The sequence below is a fragment of the Fundulus heteroclitus genome, chromosome 14 (assembly GCF_011125445.2).
Source record: "Fundulus heteroclitus isolate FHET01 chromosome 14, MU-UCD_Fhet_4.1, whole genome shotgun sequence".
In the NCBI taxonomy this organism is placed as follows: Eukaryota; Metazoa; Chordata; class Actinopteri; order Cyprinodontiformes; family Fundulidae; genus Fundulus; species Fundulus heteroclitus.
This window is the reverse complement of record NC_046374.1, coordinates 15374241-15388461: the sequence shown is the minus strand read 5'-3', so window position 1 is coordinate 15388461 and position 14221 is coordinate 15374241. Positions and strand designations below refer to the sequence as shown.

The 14221-nt window shown below is 42.4% G+C and overlaps 1 pseudogene; it reads right to left on the bottom strand.

Moving 5' to 3' along the window:
* Positions 1-240: 240 nt before the first annotated feature.
* Positions 241-10993, bottom strand: LOC118565690 (annotated as a pseudogene).
* Between the last annotated feature and the right edge of the window lie 3228 nt (positions 10994-14221).

Here is a 14221-nt window from a genome sequence, read left to right as displayed (position 1 = left end):
GATCCGCTGGCGTTTGATTAAAACATCCGCCAGCGGATCACATGCTTCAGTGTCCCGGGGTCATCGGAAAACCTGCGGCCCTCAGGCCCAAAGAGCACAACTCCTGCTTTTATGGGCTCAAAGAAACCTTTTAACCCACCAGTAAATGTTCCACCATGTAGGAGAGACAGGATCCACCAACAAGAGCGATCCATCTGGTTAGTGAGGTTCAGTTCAGGCAAAGGAGTAACGACCAGGCGGTGATGGGAGGGTGTTTTATCCTTTAATACACTGCAGCACTTCCACCCAGTCAGTTTGGCAGCAGAAGAAGAAATTGATGCCACAACCAGAAACCCTAAAGAGAAACTCTGAAACCAAACCTGTTCCTCTCATCTTTAAATACCAGCCCCCCCCCCCCCCCCCATGGTCACATTTTGGTTCACAAAATAAAGCAGTTCCAGTCGCGTATGTCTTCAACATGTCGGTAACAAAATAACTTAAGATTGTGCAAAAAGAGAAAGCAAACAAAAAAAAAATCCTACTTAGTCCGTCTTCAGCGGCTGCAACGTTAAGAGTCTGGATTACAAACTCATCCTGCAACAATTTAGTTTCATGTTTTAGATAAATATTATCCAAATATTCTGTTCACGGAGTGCACTGGAGTCCAAGCTTCAGCCGAGCGTCATATTAGAAACGAGGCCTTCTGGGTCTAGAGAGTCCGAGAAAAACCAAAAACGCAGTAACATTTCAGGAAGAGGCTGTGGAGGGTTTCCCCCACCACCACCAAAAAAATAAAAATAAAACATTTTAAAGGCTTTCGTTCATTGTTTTTGCTGCTGTACACACACGACATTCTCAAGCCAATATATTATCCTCACAGAAGGACCTCTAGAAACCAGTTTCAAGCAAAATCAAAAAGCAAGCAGATATAAAATCCACAGGTTTCAGTGTTTCACCAACAAAACGCCGTTAATGCCACCGACTATAAAAAGTCTCGACTCCCAAAGGCGCTGCGGGACGGTGGAAGGGGGGCCGACGGCCGTCAGCGAAGCCGTGGTTCCTTTGAAGAATACTGCGAGCGAGGAGAATAACGCTGACCGTCCTCGTCCGCCCGGGGCTCAGAGTTGGCACAAAGAAAGAGAAATACGAGCAGAAACGTCCACGGGTTTTCGTTCAACGCCTTTTCAGCTTCCCAGAGAGGAGCCGAGGCAAAGGCCTTCAACTTTCTTCATCCACCGTTGAACAGGAGCCACGGGTCCCCCTCTAAAGAAGAAGTTAAATAAAAGTCCTAGTTTATGTCACTAAACCGACGGCGTCCAGGCTGAGGCACAGATCCGTCTGCGGGTGCCGGCTCCGCTCCGCCTCGCTAGTTGTACTCGAACTTGAAGTGGTAGCTGCCGCCGGACTCGAAGGGGTTGAAGTGGAACGGCCAGGCCCTCTGGCCGCCGCCGCCGCCCTGCTGGTTCTCCGGGTCCAGAGGGTCCTCGCCTTCGTCGAACTTCTGCCTCATTTCTACACCGTTGGTGGGAAAGAGAGGAGGAACGAGGTGAGGGGAAACTCAGAAGAAGAAGTCAGAGGAACCCGACCAAAGAAAGAAGAACAAACGTGGCTTTCAAGCTTTTCATTTCTGAAAAGTGCGGCATGCATTTGCACGACTTTAGGGATGTGTCCCTACCGGCTTTACACATCTAAAAGACACTTTTACTCGCTCTCCTTTGCAGAAAGGCTCTAAGTTCAGTCAGGCTGGATGGATGGAGAGGATATATGATCATTAATCTTCCCTCAGCTTCTCCATTGGACCCACATGTGGACTTTGACTAGGCCAGATGCTGTTTGCTCACTGACAGAGCTCTGATTCCGCGTGCAGACTGTGACTAAATCCCTCTAATGTCAGGGCAGATGGACGCACTGCATTTATTTTAGGGATGTCAGAGTAAGTAGGGCTTATATTTATGCCATGCTGTTTAGAAAATGTTATTTATAGAAAAAGAGATCCACATGTCCTGAAATACAGTAAAGGTTTCATGGATCACAGTCTGTGCACCAACATGAAGGTGTTGATGCACAGATTGTGACTGGAGATCCTAACGACCCCCGAGAAACCAAAGCTTTTCTACTTTGACGCTTCTTTAAAAACGCTGCAGCCTTAGAGGTCCTCAGTATAAAGCTATCAGCCTCCTCTTCATACCAAACCCTGCATGATGGATCTGTATGCTAAAAGGAGCATTTTGTTGCTATGCAAGCAGCTGCTACACACACACACACTGCAAAAATAGACCTAAAAATAAGAATCTTTTCTTGAAATTAAAGTATTTGTCCTTGATTTGAGCAGATAAATAGGACTGTTTGCCAATGGAATAAGATTTTTGCACTTAAAATGGGAACAATTCATCTCCATCACCTTATTTCAAGTGCAGTATTGCTAATTATCTTATTTTAGGGGTAAAAATACTTATTCCATTGGCAAATAACCTTATTTACCTGCTCAAATCAAGGGCAAATACATTCATTTCAAGAAAATTGTACTTATTTGTAGTTCTCTTTTTGCAGTGTAGATGTGCTCTGTGGACAAAAGTGAGTCTTTCTGCAGCCCCCCTCCCCTCCCACTGCAAGGTGTTTCCTACCACACAAGTGTTGCGTTGAGTAAAACCAGCTCCTGACCTGGGTCTGTAAGGACTTCTTTAGCCGACGCGATGTCGATAAACTTCTTCTCGGCCTCCTTCTTGTCCGCCTCGGACTGGAAGTTGTCGGGGTGCCACTGCTGCGCCAGCTTCCTGTACGCCTTGATGATCTCCTGCTTGTTGGCGCTCCTGAGGAACGGCAGGAACAGACGGTTTGTGGTTGAGCACAGCGGCCACGTCTAGTTAAAAAGAGAGTAGCCTAATATCGCGCATAATGGAGGCGGACGGACACGTCACCTGCTGACGCCCAGGATCTTGTAGTAGTCTCTCTTACGAGAGAGTTTGAGCAGCTTCTGAGCTCGTTCCAGACCCTCTCTGATGGCGTTGCTGTCGCCGTCGAAATCCCTCGCCTCCTTGTAGTCCTCAACAGCTGGAGTACCAGAAAAAAAAAGATTAATTTAAGGGAAAAATGGCATCCAGTAAAGCTTCGAGGTGTCTGTACAACAAAAACAGCCGGAGTAGAAATCCTCCTGCTTGCATTACGGTGCATCAGGTGAAGAAATGGTCCCTAAATAATCAGATCCCTGGCCATGGCTGCGTCTTTATCAGGGCTTGACCTCCGGGGGCGGGTAGCTCGTTAATTGTGGGCTTTAATTAGACCATGTTAGGAAAAGTTGCGATATGCGACAATATTAGTAATAAAATAAAGTGTTTGTCTTTTTGCTTTAAGATCGTAGCAAACACAGACCACAGATGATTAGTAGTCTATCCAAACACTAAAAAACATTCATCACTTCCATCAAACACAAGGTTTTAATAAAAATATTGCCATCTGTCTTGTGATGTTTTTTGCAATATAATTACTTGGCTTTAGTTGATCAACTTTATCAAGTTTTTGCCGTCTCAAACTTTGTTGAATTAAACAAATATCACTTATTGCACTTCAGGCGATTCTTTGAGACATGCAATATTGCGATAAATGTGCGGCCCTAGTTTTAATGATGCATTTTAGTTGCTCGCTTCCAGGGAGGAGGGTTTTAGTTTATAGCCAACAAGTTTGGTGCAATTCAAAAGCAAGAACTGGGCGCGCAGCTTTGAATTTATCGTGGCCGTTCTCTAATGCATAGCTGGGTCAGAATTACACGCCTGTGCTCCAACACACACACAAGTTTCTGTTTGATCGCTCCTCGGTCATTTGTAGTGAAACCTCATCGTTTCTGCAGCCCTTAACGCGGCCCTGGCATCGATCTGCTTGGGTTTCTGATCACTCTTCCTAACAGGAATGACGGGGCTCAGTTTGGCTGTTTGACAGACGGGTCCAAACCTTTTCTCAGGAGACTGGGTTCCAGTCCATTTCAGAGAGCCTGATGTTAATCTGCTTCATCTGGTCCTGTTTTAAGGTGTGTATGGGATCATTGTCCTGCTGGAGCCCCAAACTTGTCAGAGTTACGAGCATCAAGCTAGAGATTTGTGAAAAGGTTGACCTGAGCGTCAGCATGATGCTGCAGCGCTCTTAGGTCGTAGAGTCTCATCGTTACGCCTCCAAACATTCTGCCGTCATGGCGGCCGTACCGCTCTCTCCTCTGAAGGCATTCGCTTTACCCGCGTGTGCGGCTGCATCTCGGAGTGGGCGCTTCTTTCCGGATCGCCTCCCTCTCGGGTCGGATGCTAAGCGGGCTTCACTGTGGACAGCGACGCTGGCGTTTACGACAGACCTGAGCCTCGGTGGTTTCTGGCTCGTTCTTGATGTCTTTGGATCATACATGATGAGACGCAATTTCTCTGAGTCTTGTATCCAAACATTAGCGGGTTGTATGCACTGCAAAAGTAGACCTAAAAATAAGAAATCTTTTCTTGATTTGAGCAGATAAATAGGACTGTTTGCCAATGGAATAAGATATTTGCACTTAAAATGGGAACAATTCATCTCCATCACCTTATTTCAAGTGCAGTATTGCTAATTATCTTATTTTATGGGTAAAAATACTCATTCCATTGGCAAATAACCTTATTTACCTGCTCAAATCAAGGGCAAATACATTAATTTCAAGAAAATTGTACTTATTTTTAGTTCTCTTTTTGCAGGGTGTCTGACTGGGCCTGTCTTCCTCTGGCTTCTTTGTGTTTTAAAACAGGTAATCCAATCAACCCACGTCTGCTGCACATCTCGCCTCCTTACCTTTCTCGTAGTCCTGGTTGAGGATGTAGGCCTCGGCTCGGTCTCGGAGGATGTTGGCGTTGCGGGGGTCTCTCTGGTGGGCCTCTGAACAGACGTCTATGGCCTCGGCGGCCACCTGAAGCTGCAGCAGCATGAAGAGGAGCAGGGAGTTAGGCCTAAAGCAGGAGAAAGCTGCCGATCCCTCCGTTTCAATCATAAACTAGCAGAGGCGTCTCCCTTCTCACCTTGACGAGACAGAAGCAGATCCTCTCCTTGGCCAGGTTCGTGTAGAACTGGACATTTGGCTCCGTCTTCATCGCCGACTCGTATTTTTCAATAGCTTCCCGAAACCTGATTGTAGAGAGAGGGTTAACGAGAGCTGACGTGGCTCCCTGAGCTTACAGCTGTCTGCACCAATCGCCTGGTACCTTGATAGAGATGAATAAATACTAGCAGCAGATGGCGGGACGCTGGTCCTAATGGCTGCTTGTAGATGAGTGGATCTAACATCTGCTCGGTTTAACTACACGGCTGGAGCGTGTTGCTGTAAATCTGCTACAGAGTGAGCAGTCGTCTCAGAGATCCTCTATTTTAGAGGCAGTTTATTGTTGCAACACACGGAAGAGGAGAAATGTCCCAGATTCATATATTCCAGGGAGCAGACGCTCTGCTCAGAGCTAACGTGTTAAAAAAATAAATGGATGCAACAGATCTGAGTTTTGATGGCGTTTAACGAACAGAAACTTAAAAAAAAAAGAAAAAAAAAAAGAAAGAAAGAATAACGGCTAAAGGACGACAAAGACAGTTTAAATGGCCGTTTGTTTGGGAAATAGAAGTATAAGAGCACAATGTTTTCCATTTTTAATGAGACGATTCGCCTGAAAAGAAATCTATTAGAAGGGAAATATATACAAAAAAACATAAACAGACGTTTCCAGATTGAAGTGTCTTGATTGCTAAGGTTTTTGAGAACAAAAGATTAACCATTTACTGAAGCGTTATCTTTTTTTTACCATCTACAAATTGTGAAAAAATAGAAATTAAAAACAAACTGGCTTCTGATCTCCTCCCTAAATCCAGATTCAAACTGGTGCCTATATTTTGTGAAGTAAAAAAAGAATTGCATCTTTAGTGTTCTGCTTGGTGTTTTACTCAGCCGTAGTTTAAGTTAAACATTTCAAGTTTAAGTTGTTTAGAGTAGTAGGAGTGAAATATTCTGTTTGATTTTTGAAAACCAAAATACTTAAACTGCAATGTCACACATCAAGAAAACACATAATTTACACAGGAAACAGTGTGAAGTCCACTACATTCTGTAGTATCATTAGATTTATTAGTAGATGTTTGATTTTACTAAACTCAATTTGACATTTTGCTCACTTGTCCAGACCTGGCAAATGGCAAAAGAACCGTCCAGACTCTAAATCTCCTAAATGTGGATCTCCAGCGACAGAACCTGCATCAGGATGAATAAAGTTTCATGCTTTAAAGCTTTAAAGCAACCATCAAGGCGCACTGACCTCCCCTCCTGGATCAGCTCCTCTGCAGAATCCAGCTGCTTGCTGAGCTTCTTCACCTGCTTGTAGTGGCCGAAACAATCTTTGTCGTCCTGGTCGAGCTTCAGGCACTCCCGGATGTGGCTGTCGGGGGGGAACAGAGCGACGTGTGAAGAGACGGCACAGATCTGCAGACCCGCAGAGAAGGAAACGGCCCCGTTTGCACGGCAGACGGCGCGGCGCTCACTTCAGAGACTCGTGGTGCTCTCCGAGGCTGTAATGCAGCCGGCTGAGCTTGAGGAAGGCTGCACGGTTGTCGTTGCGCAGCCTGGCTGCGGGCGTGAGGTCCAGGATGGCCTTCTGCGGATCCCCCATCCGCATGTAACAATCAGCACGGAGCTCCCTGGACTCCGGGTCCCAGGGAGAGATCTGGGACAAACAATGGACGTCAACAAGTTGAAGTGGAGCCACTGCTTCCTGTAACTTTGTCCTTTCTTCACCATATCTTGCTGTTTTTCTAGATAAACCAATATAAGGGTTAAATTATTAGAGGACAAACCTCTAAGACCCTCTCCAGTGTCTTGATGGCGCCGCTGTAGTCGCCCTGGTGGTATGCGGCGTGGGCTTCCTCCTGCAGGTCCTCCAGCTTGCTTGCTTCCAGCAGCTGCTCCTGAGCTTCTTTGTGGTCGGCAGAGCGCTGCAGCTGAGGAAGGAAATGACGATCAGACGCAATTCTCTCCTGGAGAAAATCATTATGTTGCTTCTTTGGCCAAATTTCTCGTGCTTCGGTACAAAAATTAACTGTAAAACTTCATTTTAACCTGGACGTCATTTGTATTTTTCTAGTTCCTACTTTGCCAAGATTTGCTAGAAGAAGGTTGTTTAAATGCACCTTTCCTACTCTGCACCTTCTTGTATGAATCGATGTGGCAAGTGAATTTCTCCATTGTGAGATCAATAAAGCCTATCTTATCTTAAATGAATGTCAGTCATTTGAATAATCTACAACCGATCAGTGTTTAAAACGGCAGGAAAACGCGGTAAGGGTGCAACATGTTGGCCGATTGGTGGCACCGGTAACGCTGTACAACTCATTCATTCATTTATTCATTCATTTCTAGATTCTCAGCCAGATGTATTAAAACAAAAGATAATGGGACAAACTTTTTTTTTTTTTTCACAATGACTCTTTATAATTTTGCCAAAAAATGATGTTTTTAAAGTGATGTTTTTAAATGTAGATATTTTGGGGGTAAGAAAATGCAGGTATTAGCAATTTTTCCTTTTTTTTTTACCATTGAATTTCCACAAAAAGAATGATTCAAAAGCACCACTGATCATTTTTTAGATCCATTTTTGTGTCATGTGGTTGAAATCTACTTGCTTATTTCATTTTCCTCGAATATCAGCATCCCACAGAACAAAATGTAGCTACACTCTTTTTGCGAATGCTTTGTTTTTCTTTAAAAACAAACAAAAAACGGTGGCTCTTTAAAAATGACAAATCTCATGTGATGCTGTGTTTTGAACAAACGCGTCAATCTGAGAGTCAAGAAAGCGTCCGACGCCTCAACTCGGACGCGTCCAAACGCTTCGCACAAGCGTGGACTGTCTCTGTAGCGATGGCTCGACTGATCATAGATTATAGGATGACCACAAACAGCAACGATGAGTTTGTCCTCAATTGTCGACTTCCTGGCTTTTCCGTCGGAAAATGAACCACTGTTTCTGATTGGTTGACGTTTTGCGTCCAGCTGCAAGCGTATAGATTTTCCAACTCTAGCGTCTGCCGTTGTTAGACGATCGGATACTGAAAAATCTCCAAACGAGCCGCCCCCGACGGGTGAGACCTCACGACGCTCCTAGACGTGCGTTCACCTTAGACTTGATGTAAACCCGACGCCCCTGATGCTCTAATCGTGTCGGTCTGAACGCAGCATAAATTTGTGGCTCTAAGTTATTTTTTTAGCTGGACTGAGAGCAAAAATGGCTCCTAGATTGTAAAGATTGAAGACGCCTGCTCGACCATTTCACTGGTAAACTTAATGTTTTCTTCACAAAATTCTGATTTTTTATTATCAGGAGTATGATTAAAAACATTTTTTTTTTTTTTTAAGCAAACTCCTTATCTTTTGTTTTTTTCTGAAATATAAAAAAGAAGACCAAGACTGTCCAACGTTTTTTCCTAATTCATACTTAAACCCCCACATTTTTGAAAACGAACAACACAGGCGGCATAGCTAATGAGACGTACCACCATTTGGAAGTCCTCTCTGGCCTCCTGCGTGTTGCCCTGCTTCAGCAGGATGTTCCCCCGCTGCAGCCGGGCCTGAAACAGAGGTGGGATGGTGTGAGAAAGGACTGAGGAACAGCCGTTTAAAAAGGTTCAGTCGGGGTCAGCGCACGACTCACAGGCAGGAAGTCGGGCTTCAGCTGGATGGCCCGGCTCAGATCGGGCAGAGCCGACTTGGATCTTCCCATGGCCAGGAACACGGCGGCTCGCTTGTAGTAGGTCAGGTAGTTCCCAGAGTCTCCCTCTGTGAAAATGTCAGTGAAACGAAATCTTTACTTTACGAGAAAATAAAACAGAGAGAGAGCGTCTGCTCGCTCTGCGGGCGTGTAATCTTACCCACGGCAGAGTGGTAGTGGGACAGGGCTTCAGCCAGCTGACCCGGCCGCCAGGAGTTTGCGGCCCATCTCCAAGTGCTGCTCGATCTCGGCGTGAGTCGCCCCCAGGACTCCTGGAAGGGAAAATCTGGGCTTAAATCCCGCCGGGGGAGAAAACCTTTCAAAGGCAGCCTGCGGTGTAGCTTGACGCCTCGGTTTTGAGGAATTCCTCACACTAATCTGATGACATAATTACTCGCTATTAAGAGCTAAAACCGATCTCCGTCAAGCACAAATGCAAATGGTTTTCAATTCTAATTTTACTGCCAAAGAGGAAAAACAGGATTAAATTACATTATCACTAGAACAGGATTCTGACAGTGTGAAAAATACTGCGGGAAGAACAATAAATAGCAACAAATATATCAGTTTTACAGTACTTACGTACATTTTAAAACAAAAATGTCTAACACGACTTGATTGATTATATTTCTAAAACAGAAAAGGGACAAATTGCTAAAATAATACAACGAGTTGATTATGACGGTAATGATTATTTCCCCACGTAGACTTAAACAATAGAATATTACAAACACCTAATACATTTAACAGCTGCTCCTCTCTGCGCTTCATGAAGGCAGAGAAAACTCAGGTTCTCTCTCTCTCTCTCTCTCTCTCTCTCTCATTATTATTATTATTATAGTTTTTTTTTGTATTCTAACACAACTGATTAGACATTTATAGGCCTGTGAAATAAAGCTAATAAAGTCGCTCTGTAAAAGCACGCTCACAGTTCAAGGTGTGAACTTGGCATAATAACACTGTTTTTACCTTTCTCCCTAAAACAAAGGGCGTTTTTCTGAGGTTTTCTGAGGTAAATCGTTCTAATATTAACAAAAACGATGAGCTGTCACTCTTATTGGTGGACACTGATTTTTATGGTTTTACTTTGACTCATTCCAGTTTTTTTTTATGTGCTGTAGATAGAAACAGTAGTTGTGAGTCTAGTTTATTTTTATTTTTTTATCTGAACTAAAAATAAATTGCATCAACGTTTAACGCCGATCCCCTGACGCACGGAAAAGAGCGGAAGTTCTTTAGGTTTGATGCATTTGATGAATTGGGGGTTTAAAAAAACATATTCGTTAATAATTATTTCCTCTATTAGACGTGCTGATCACAGATCAGACCCATCAAAGGAGACCTGCTGACATAATTTAATTAAAAACTGCATTTAATGTTTCTAGTTGTTTAGCTTTAGAATGTTTATTGTTTTTTATAGTTTTTTTCTACGTTGTGCTTCTGTTTAGCATAAGTTTCCCTGGTGTTTTAGCTCTTATGTTATGTTTAAAGCCCTCAATGTTTCCCTCTTGTGTTTTATTTTTTATTATACGTTCGGTTTCGGTTTCAGGTTACGTTGCGTTTACGGCCACCGGATTTCGGAGTGTCTGTCACAATGTAACCAGTTAAAAGTTTCATTTAACGCAACAATAACGATAATAGTGACGTAATGTCTCGTTATTAGCGGTCCTCCGGTTTGTAGCCCCCCCAGAAGCGGTCTTACCGTCCAGCTGGATGTCCAAGAGGACGCAGAGCAGAGACAGGGAGCACAGCAGCCCGCTGGAGCCTCCTGCCCGCCGACACCACTCCATCTCTGGGTCTGCTCGCACCGGGACGGACGCACTTCACGGCTCAGCTTGGGCTCGACCCGCTGCTCTGTTTCATTGAGAACGGCTGAGCCCGTTCTTGTCGGACCGAGGAGCAGCTCCGGTCGTGTATTTACGGTCCCGGTCCCACAGTCCTCCGGGTGGAACCGAGCGGGCTCGCTGAGAAGTTCCTGAGCCGAAAGCAGAGGTTTGACAGCTGCGCCGCCGACAGCAACACGACTTTCCCCGCAAGTAACCGGGATTTTATTGTGCGACCAGACGACGGGGAAATCAAACTACCGGCAGCCTGTGTAGTTTTTGGATACCTGTCAGTCTGTTCGTAGCGTCGCTTTCCCTTTCTGGCCTACATTTTTCTGATTGGTCCACATGGCTCGCATCCGGGTTGGGCTGTAGACGTGGGCTGCTCTGATTGGACAGACTATTTTAACACCCGGTGGCACTCCCGGAATGTCTCGTGTCCCTTCTAGACAGAGAGACACGCGACACGGTGCTGTCCAGCCCGTAAAAATGTAGGTTTGGCAGGTAGTGATTATAAGTTTCAGTTTCTTTACAGGTGCATCTGAAAAAAATGGATAAAATGTATGTATTTCAGTGATTCGAATTAAAAAATAAAACGTCTCTGTTTTAATAGGCTCGTTTATTTTTTGTTTATTAAAAAAAGTTTAAGGCTTACACAGCTAATGAAGACCCTGTAACCAAAGGATTTTTAATAGAGAAACGTAGGCCTAAAATGTGTTGACGTGGTGTATATGTACCATAGATTGTAACTAATTACATTTACTTGAGTAACTTTCTGATTAAAATTAACTTTTAGTAGTAGCTCACTGCACTGTACTTTTTTACTTTTACTGGTTCAGAAGTATCAGAATCAGAATCAGACATACTTTACTAATCCCAGAGGGAAATTATTTTTGTTACACGCTCCAGATATATAAACATTTATATATATATATATATATATATATATATATATATATATATATATATATATATATATATATATATATATATATATTTACAACATTCCACACAAAGTATATATATATATATATATATATATATATATATATATATATATATATATATATATATATATATATATATATATATCCAAATCTATAGTTATACTAAATCTATATCACTACTTTTATTTGAGTAAAATTTCTGGCCTCTACCCACCGTGAGGAAATTCATTAAATAAAGAGCAGACTTGTTTTGACAAAAAATGCACCAAGGAGACACACACCTAGAGTTTTTTTAAAGTGAGACTTCTTCTTCTTACACAAGCTTTGTTGTTTTAATGTTATATTTTTATGAGAAACCAAAATAAGTAAAGCTAAGCTGAAAGCTCCACCTAGAGGATCAATCTGAGCTCTGCAGGAGGCAGAGAAGGCGTGGCAAAAGTGATTGAATCCACCATGCCCATGACATGTGATTTTTGTTTTGCCATTTAAATATGGAGCTAAACCACTGACAGCTTGCAGAGATATTTTAAAAAAGAGATTTGGCTTTGTAAAGTCACACCCTGAGAGGAGCTTAAAAGCAAATGAGTAAATCCTGTTATTTATGATTTAAGGTTTTAGATATCAGATGTAAAACGCTTATTATAAATGGCTCAGCTTTTGAGTGTTTTATGCTGTTTCACCACACAGGGACTACATAGAAATGTTGCTATGACATGAACTGAACTCTGCCACACACATTTAAATGAGTGAAGCTGCCAGTTTGTATGAGGAAGGAAAGGTTTTTATTCTTAACAAACATGGATCACCTTCTTGCATAAGATCAAAAGTACTAAAAAAAAAGCACCACATCAGACGGACAAAGACAACACCTGTTGGCAAAATCATCTGCAGTGGCTGAAATATGATTCTGCTCACTTTAGAGATGGGTTAACTAACAAGTATGAGAAACTTGTACTTGTCTTTTTCCTTCCTACAGGTCATTCAACATTCTAATTTATTAAACTGAGTCTATTTTATGAACTGCTTGACACCTGCGTTGTTACAGCTTGTCTAACATGTAGGCATATATGCTTCGTTCAGCTCATTTAAAGTTTTAGAAATGTGATACTAACAAGTAATAAGCAATTTATTTTATTTCATATATATATATCTAAAGTAAAATACTGAAACAAAACTATGTTTCTCTTCTGTGGAGAATATCATTAAATCAAACAGGATTTGTGATCTTGCATCATCTAAGCAGCCGGAGGCCTCGTTGAATAAATCGGTAGGATTCCTGCCTCAGCAATGTCTCGTGTCTGGTTCATGTTCAGTCCATATGGCAACCAAACACAACTGTCAGATAACATTGTTTTTGTCAACACGTGCGGCGAGTCCCAGCCACTGGTAATCTCCATGACATCTAAAAACGCTTCGAGATATAACTTAGATACTCACCGCAGCATCAGGATGTAGCTTTCTGCATGGAAGGATGTTATCGCTGCCAGCAACACTATGCAGAAACAATGCTGTAAAGCCAGTCAAAAAACAGAAACACAATCTGTCTCTGTCTTGCTTGTAAAAAAAGCGGTGGGGTTGTAGTTTCATGCAGGTGAGCTCTAAACTGCGTTGGACTGACGGTTCTGTTGCACTGCCTGCGTCATTAAGCACACTGTGACCAGCGGACCCTCGCTCAGTCAATTCACTGCCTCCTCAGCAGTGGTCCCTGCAGCGTCTCCTCAGTGAGAGGCTGTTTTTATCTGTCATACATTATCAAAGGTTGCCATGATAAAAAAAAAATCCCGCATGGTAGGACATGGAATCAAAAATCTTAGTTTTAACCTCAAAAACACATCAAAAATATGATAAGTAAACAAGTTGTACACGCAGTTTAGAAATGTGAACATGATATTATAAATGGTTTAAATGAAAATCATAATTATGTGCAATGCTAAACAACTGATGAACTTTGTTCTTTTAAACTGTACGTTATTTATTTAAAACATTAAAGCTTGTTTCCCTGCATAATTATTAAAATTAAAGAGTGATGGGAGATCTCAGTGAGAGCAGACAATTCACAAAAGTATGCAGGTGCTTCCATGTGTATGCTGTTCAAAACATCATCATTTCAACATACATTTACCTTGTTCCTCCTTTTTGACTGGTGCTAAACTTTTTGCCTTTTTATTTATCCCTAATTTAGCTTTATACCAAACTCAGTTTTTTCCCTTTGCCGTTGTAAGCTTCAAACAATACAAACATGTCTTTCAAAATGAGTTCTTCTGATTCTAAAGGAAATGACAAATAGCAAACAATCGCTTTTTAAGTAAAATCCCATTAGTTAATGGCCTTTACACTTTTGCTTCTTTTGAATTGAGGTCATGTCAAAAAATTTTATAATTTCTCTTCTGAGGGTGGTTACAGATTAATTTGCCCTTTCACCAATTAGCACCGCTGTTTCTCCCTATTTTGCCCCTTCTTTCTTCCATTTTGTCACAGTAAACAAACACTTTTGCATTCAGGAGCCTAAACCAATTCATGGTGATATGTGTTTTCATTCTGCTGTTTTAATGAATTATAAAGACAAATGGTCATAAAAGTTCTTAAATATCACATAATTAAATGCTATCATAAAAACCTTGCATTACGCTCTGTTTTCAGTGATTTTGGTTTTGATCTACATCCAGGCCCGCTGACACCACACACTGTAGGAGCAAACCTGTTCTGGAAAATGGAAAATGTCTTGTAC